At 29.7% G+C, this 8259-nt stretch overlaps 1 non-coding gene across 1 annotated transcript; it reads left to right on the forward strand.

Moving 5' to 3' along the window:
• The first annotated feature begins 311 nt into the window (after positions 1–311).
• LOC121125758 (U2 spliceosomal RNA) lies at positions 312–495 on the forward strand. Its single transcript, XR_005866753.1, has one exon. It is a non-coding gene; the product is annotated as a U2 spliceosomal RNA (small nuclear RNA).
• Positions 496–8259: the final 7764 nt, after the last annotated feature.

The following is an 8259-nucleotide window of genomic DNA, read 5'->3' on the forward strand; positions in this document are numbered from 1 at the left end:
CATAGTCAATGTGATTTCTTGGCCCGAGCAACACCGGGTAACCCCTGCCTATTAATTATCTAAACTTTAACCCTATATGCTTCTGTGTACTTTAGTGCTACATGGGTTCATATTTATTCGGTCCAATCCAGACTTAGGGATGTCAGTAAGTTGGGCCGATCTATAACCCATAATAATGCAAAATGAGAGTAAATGTATATATAATCCTGCACACACCCCTGAAACGATCAAAAGAGTTGTGTCGGTGTTTATTTAGGACTGTGGTCCAGTCCATGCTCCTTTGTCATTAAATTTTGTAACTAAGTAACAATATCGTTTCCCGGTCTTTGGATAAGATAAAAGTAAAGTATATGTTTTTACCAGCTTAATATCTGATCATGTGTCCTCTTCGATATGAATCTTATTTCTGTTAGGGAAGAGATGTTGCAATACTTGCGTTGGACCTGTTGCTGGTCGGCCTGATATTGCAGTACATCCTGGATTGGCCCACTAACAAAAAAATATAAAAAACCTCCCTCATTTGTCGTTTCATTTTGTCGATGTCGTTATTTATGTATTTTTTTATTATTATTTGGATTAAATGTAGGATCAGTTCTTCATTAATTACGATATATTATAAATATTCAAAATGGGGAAGATAAGGAAAATAATTATAACAACACGAAAACTCAGATTCTTATCTGTTTCATATATTGTATGAATTCCAGGGACAGTTTTGATGATGAATAACGCCGGTCCAAATACTGGACTGGACCGAATAAATAAATACCAAAAAACACTACCCATTACAATCGAGACTCAAAAATTGTTTCGCACCTTCCATTGAAATAATTATTTTATTAATAATAAATAGATTTATATGTCTCAAAATTTGTAGAATATAATTGTTGCCTATTCAGTTTAGTAGAAGGTAATATGAAAATATAGTTTGACTCAAAACTTGACTGTTAGACCTTGGAATTTTTCATTAAAGTATCGATGGTTATCTTGCAAAAAATATTATATTTTTCATAATAATACAATATACTACGAACATATTATATTGTTACTTAGTTATATACCTAATTTATTTTATTATAAAATGGAATAATTAAATATAGGAACAACACCCTCATTGACATCCCAAGAGATCAACTTTACCTTCGTTTAGGACTGAAAAGGTAGACTGGACCGCAGTCTTAAATAACGAATGTCACAACATTTCTTGTAGACTAGGTTTTCAAGACCGTGCCGTGCCATGGCGTGAAACCAGCACACTACTCTATGCTGCCTTGGCGGCGTTTGCATTTTATTGACCGGTACACTGATAAGCACTTTTAGAAGAAAGAAAAGGAGTTGAAAAAGGAGTTGAGATACAGAGAGAGAGAGATAAATACTGATAAAAATCCAGTGTAGAATGGGCATGCCTAAAAAAGAAACTGAAATTCAACATGGTAACCCTGGCAATTTGAAGAATGTTTTGGTGGAGAGAAAGAATTATGCTCATGATGTTTCATTAGATAACCTACTATAAGCTGTAACAACGGAAGAAGGAGAAATGGAAATAAACCAGGTCATTTGATAGTATTACACCTATGTCGATGCCCAAATGCCCAATTCTACTCAGAGTCCATCAGGGATTTACAATTATAACTCCACGACAAATCCTCAGAGGTAGAGTCTTTATGAGCTCACATGAGTGTTCTATCAGGTTTTAAATATAATTGAATCGTTTTGGGAAAGGGCGTTGACTACTCAGGAAATAAATAATTATGACAACTACTTGGAAAAGAAAATTAATTTTTCCGACTACCAATTCTAAACCAAACGGGCTAGCTAAAAAATTCACCGGATTTTCATCACTGGAGATAGAAAAACAAAGAGTAAGCTATGATGCATACAACTGAGAAGTAACTGAAACAGTGCCCGGAAAGTGGGCATTCCAATTTCCAGCACATAGGTATGTCATAAAACAGCCGGTAAAAGCTCATGCAAGACCAAATGCTGTTTTGAAAATTAAAGTATTTGCTGTAAGCTAATCTAGTAAAATCCTACGACAGCTAAGCTGCTCTTCTAACAGACAATCTACTAATTAATTATCAGAGTTACCATGAAATTGTTCTGTTACTTTTATAGCATACCTCGAAGTCATATTATTTATAACTCTCCCTCTTACATACCTAGGGTTACTTTATATCTTGATAAATTATTCAATTTTAAAATCACACAATCTCTCTATTATAACGATTACTGTTTTGATTCAATAATTTAAATTCTTTTATCGTCAATTTGTTCAAAATATATATATAATTTGCATGGAAAATGATATTTCTTCAAAGACGTGGACTGTGACTTCAACTTGCATCCTTGTTGCCTTATTAGTAAAGTATCTGGTCGAAAGCTGAACGGTAAAAATAAAAACTTCTTTGTGTTAAGATTCAAAATGAAATATTTTTGGAAAAAACAAAATCATTCAAACATTAATAAGTTTTAAATGTCATCAACGCTTTTTTTGTAAATCTCTTGATGGCCTACATCTTGCCAAATATTTTCAATGTCCTGTAAATCAGGCAATTTCAATTCTTCTTTTTTTTTTGTCCATAATATTCATCAATTTCTCAATATTATGATGAAAAACTTTATAGTAGTACAAAATGAAAAAAAAAACAGAAAATAAATGTTCAATCTAAAAAAATAAAAACTTAATATCACAGCGATAATTTTTTTTAGAATTAAGTATAAATAATTATAATAAATAGGAGTATGGATTACTCAATACTTGTGTTAAGTAATCCATGATTGGATTTTCAAATAAAAATAATAATTATAAAATTAAAAAGGAAATATTTCTTTAATTCTAACATGTTGTTTTATTAGTGAATTAGTCTACATTTGAGGAATCAATGTAATCATGAGTTAATACAATTGAAGAAAATTCATAGCAGTCATATCTAAATATAATGTAATAAAAAATATCCGGAAGTAAAAGTTGAATTTCCTGTCACACTAAATTATATATAATCATAAAAAAATAATCCCTAATTACTGTAATCCCAGATATTTCAGAATTCAGATGACTGAGGGAAAACTGAGATTAGTTTTGAATTCTAATGAAAAACACTATTTCCTACACTTTTAATCAATTAGAAAATGGAAATTAAATCAAATTTCTGTCAAAAACTGAAAATCTCCTTTCTGTGTCATGGATATTTTATTCAAAAAATGTATTCATTCCAGGGGTTTAATAAGAGGTCCTTCCTCCATCCTCATTAATAAATGCAATCTACGATTAGAACTTAGTTCTTAAAGGGAATGAAGGAAATCACAATACAAAATTAGATCATTCTGCGAAGGAAATTAATCATCCTTTCAAGTTTGTCACCTACAAAATAAAATTTTCAGACAAAATCTTTCACCAGACAGGCCACCATTTCATAATTGATTATTTAGATGACAAATGATGGTTTTCAATGGACAACCTGTAGGATTATATTTTTTTTTTATGGGAAAGGGCTTGGTTTTTAATTTTTTTTTTTTTTTTTTTTTTTTTGAAAATAAATCCAAAAATTTAATTTTGATGAAAAGATTTCAAAAATTTAATTTTGATGAAAAGATTTCAAAAATTTAATTTTGATGAAAAGATTTCAAAAATTCAATTTTGATGAAAAGATTTCAAAAATTAATAAATTTGTACAAAAAATAAATTTTTGTATAAAATTTTCAAAAGTTCAGAAATGTTCACAAAAAAATTTCAAATATTAAATTTGTTCAAAAAAATTCAAAAATTCACAGCTTTTCACAAAAAAAAAGGAAAAAATTTAGAAAAAAATTCAGATAATAATTTTTGTGTATAAAACTTTCAAAAGCTCATTTTTATTTTTTAAAAAAAACAAATCTAAAATTTTACAGCTGTTTACAAACTCTTTCATTTTTTTATTTTAATTTTCAAAAAATTTAATAACAAATATTAAATTTTGTTAATAAACAATTCAAATATATTTTATTTTGTTAAAAAAAATTCAAAAATGCATAACTAATCACAGATTTTTTTATTTATTTGGATATTAGGGAGGGGGCCTACAGCCCCTCCAGACCGGCGTGGACTCCACTCATGTTTGAAGAAATATATGTCTCCGTGCTCATGATCCATCAACTATTATCAAGAATTCATTCTTGTTTCTACAATTGTTATTTAGTGGAAGATTTCTTTTTTTTTTTTTCCCAATCCTTTATCGAGGAGGTTGCGTGGCAAGTTTCTATCTACATGTTAAGTAATCCATGTACAATAATCATAGTTTATGAATCTATTCGGTTATCAGTTTTCTTTTACTTATTCCCTAAGCTAGAGCCATGAAGGTCAATTTCAAACAATAGATGAATTGTTATTAGGTATCCTTTATTTGTAGAAAAAAAATCTATTGATATAATAATAATAATATTAAATTCAATTTTCTTCTTGTTTGCGATGATAAAAACAAAATTCTTTAAGGCGAATAATAATGTACATATAAATAACAAGAATGGGAACGAAAAATAATAAGTTTTTCAAAAGATGAAAACTGCTTCATCATCCTTTATTATTTCAATAATAATATTATTAATAATAAGATTGAAAATGGAAAGCAAATATTAATTTAATTGAGGACTCTGTGTAGCACAAACCTCAGTCCTAAAAATTTGTAACAAACGACAATAATATGAGCGATGTATCTCAATTTCTTCAAAAATTAGGGTCAATTTTACGTTTCTAACATTTCTATGACCTTGACCTTTGATGTCATTCACTCAAAAATTAATGGTTTCTTACTGTTAACATATATAACCTCTATACAAAGTTTCACCAAAATCAATAAACTACTTTATGAGTAATTAGCCTTAAAAACACATAAATGACGTTTTGTGTGATCTTGACCTTAACATTTGACCTTTACCTCTCAAAAAAATTGATGGAGTTGTACTGTAAACATAAGTTTTATTGAAATCAAATAGTAAATTTTTCTTTAATTTTGATCACAAACAAAATGAGGCAGAAAAATTTGTTGGCGTGTTTAAAAACTGTGATCATAATTAGTTTTATTCTTGAAGACAAAATATCAATCAATAAAGTAACTACCAGTTCGTATGCGCATAAAAGACAATGACTAATGTTTTTTCGTATTTCCTTCATCCCCTCTTCATGAAGGGATATACTTGATCTAATTAAACGTCATGTTGATTTTCGGTTATCTTTTTTAACGTGTCAAAATGCTCCCAATTAGTATCACTGGTTATGATTAGAGATAGGATTTGTGTAAGAGCTAGAGGAGAAGTGCTACATATGGTATTACTGAATGAATACGGTTGTTAATATCATTTGCCTGTTTTTACGGGGGAGGGAAGAAAATGAATTAATACTTTCAAGAGGAGAACCTTCTACATTTAAAAGTGCATTAATACAGGGAAAATAGTATAACTATCTCCAAACTAACGTGCATTCTTATATTATGCATTTTTAGATGAATTTACACCAAAGAATGGTGAGAATCCTTATTGCAGATGGAGATTTGAAAACCCCCACGACTTATTAAATAACGAATAAAAATGAAGAAAGAGAACACGCACATCACACCTTTTTCCTTTTATAATCAGTCACCAAATTTTTTATCATATAATAGTAGAAACCTCTAAGTGAAGGCTTAATCATGTCCGCTAGAAATGGTGTAGAAGAACTGAGAAGTTACAACAATGGCAAACCATATGTACATAAGGCCATTTGTCATCCTTTTTTTGGGGGAAAAAAATCATTTATTATATTCAAATAGTCGAATATACATTTGATACCAAAAAAAAAAGATCTGCTTTATATTGATGTTAAATAACCTATAAAAATTGAACCTGAAATTTATGAATTTCACGGACCGGATTTTTTTATATATAAATAGGTATATAATAGATTTGGGAAAAAGTAATTTCGTATTTTTCCCTTTATTTTAAGAAGTTTTACAATCATCCAATTTAAGCCAAGTATGCCCTGTTCTGTTCAATAACAGGTTGGCAATGCCAATCTAACTTGATAATGCCCTTTTCGTAGAAGCCCTTGTCCCTATTGTCAAAAATTTGGACAAACAAGTTTCACTGGCCTCTATTGAGGCCTAATATGTACCCAATGCACGTTGGTCATAGACGGGAACAGGTGATAGTCACTTGGTGCATGTCTGGACTGTAGGGTGGCAAGAAAAAACTTCCCATCCGATGTCCCAGAGCTTCTAGCGCTTCATCAAAGATATGTGCGGCCTGATGTTGTCTTTTTGTCTACCATTCAACAATACTGGCTGATTTTGTTCGATCGACAGCTTCAAATGTTTAGATGTTCTCTGTAGAGTGTAGAATTGAACTTGTTTTTTTTTTTATTCCAGCCACTGTTGTGCAACACGAACCGAATGTGTATAATCCCTATATACATTGCAAATTTTCTTTGTCGCTTCGACGTGTTTTTCTCTTTTAGGCAGTAAAAATGTAAAATACGGCGATTATTTTCCTTTGAAACTTCCATACTTGACGCACGATAATTAAGGTATGAAGCAGTCAAACGCAATACCGTCCAAAAGTGTTTGTAGTATACACTTACACCTTTACAACGTTTCATCGTATGATTGATGTGACGGATAAATTTAGTTTTAAAAAAGGGGCGGAAAAAATATGATTACTTTTTACCCTACCTCATATTTCATTTTTTAAATCTTATAAATATTTTTTCCCCATAAAAATATGACAAATGCCCTTTTGAACTTATGTTATCGCATGTTAATAATTTCTGAGCTCTTCTGCCACATTTGTAGCGGGCGTGTTTGAGCTTTCGCTTACAGGTTTATAGTATTATATGGTTTTGCTTTACACAAATACCTTCTTTAGTTGTGATACAGACTTACTTTAAAATCTTCCAACTATGCACCTATTTTAAGTTGTTTTTCAACCAATTATAATGTATTTCATTTTTTAAGTAATTAACAATAATTAGGTACAACCTTCGTTGAGTCTCTAATTTAAAAAAAAATGAGTTTTTTTTTATTTCATTACAAAAAATCCCGTGCTCGTCCAATGATACGTTTTAAGAAAAATGTCTTGTTTTTTCTTCATCTATTCATTCAAGTTAAAGAAGATTTAAAAGTTATACATAATGAACTATTTTATAATAGGATAATAAAATTAATGATAAGCTAGATTTTCTTTTTCACACTTTTGTTGTTGTTGCCAATAATGGGTAAATTATGTAACAATATAAATATTTTTTTCTCTTCAAAACGTGTGGATATAATGACGAAGAGTCTTAAAAATTATTTACCTAGAGATGCAAACAAAGGTAAACTATTCATTACAATGTGATTAATGATGATGTAGGTACAAGCCTATATATAAAACTCAGAGGCACAACACTAGCTTTAATTATAATTTAGTAACAATTTAGCCGGTTGTACCTTATAGTGCTGAAAATCGTTATAAAAAAGTAGTTGCCTAGGCGGCTATAATTATAAGCCCATGAGGCGACTAAATCTAAAAACCTCATAGGCTATATTTGAGCGTTGTGGCCTATGAGTAGCGTTGTGTCGGTTCAAATTTGATTGGCCCAGTCTAAGGATTGATCTGATTGGTCTTTCAGACCATCGGACCTTGAATTTTTCTTCAACAGGTGGATGGCTTATTAAGTCAAACAAGAGCAGTCTAACAAAAATATTAATTTATCATTATCATGCAAGTCTGTTCGTCGAGCATCACTGCCGCTCTCTCCAATAATCATATCCCTACTAATAACATGCAGTAATGCCGATTGCTCCAGCTAGCTTTTTTTTATATAAATAAGTATATTTCATCAATTTCATAATAATGAGTATTACATATTAAACAACAATTATGACTATAAATTGAATTATTGCAACAAATCTAAAATAATACTTATTAAAAAAAAAAAACATCCTATAGCACTTAAATAATTAATTCCTCAGGGGCGTCCACAGTATTATATTATTGGGGAAGGCTTGGTTTTCGATTTAAAAAAAAAAATTAAAATGAATAATTAAAATTTTTGGGATAAAAATTAAATTTTTTGTAAAAAAAAATTGGAAATTAAATTTGCAATAATAATTTTTTTTTGGAAAAAAAATTCAAGAATCTACATTTTCTCACAAAAAATAAAATTGTTTGAAAAAAAATTCAAAAATTACTTTTCAAATACTGCATTTTTGAGAGAAAAAAAATTCAAAAATTACTTTTCAAATACTGCATTTTTGAGAGAAAAAAATTCAA

Source organism: Lepeophtheirus salmonis, chromosome 10, assembly GCF_016086655.4.
Source record: "Lepeophtheirus salmonis chromosome 10, UVic_Lsal_1.4, whole genome shotgun sequence".
NCBI lineage: Eukaryota > Metazoa > Arthropoda > Copepoda > Siphonostomatoida > Caligidae > Lepeophtheirus > Lepeophtheirus salmonis.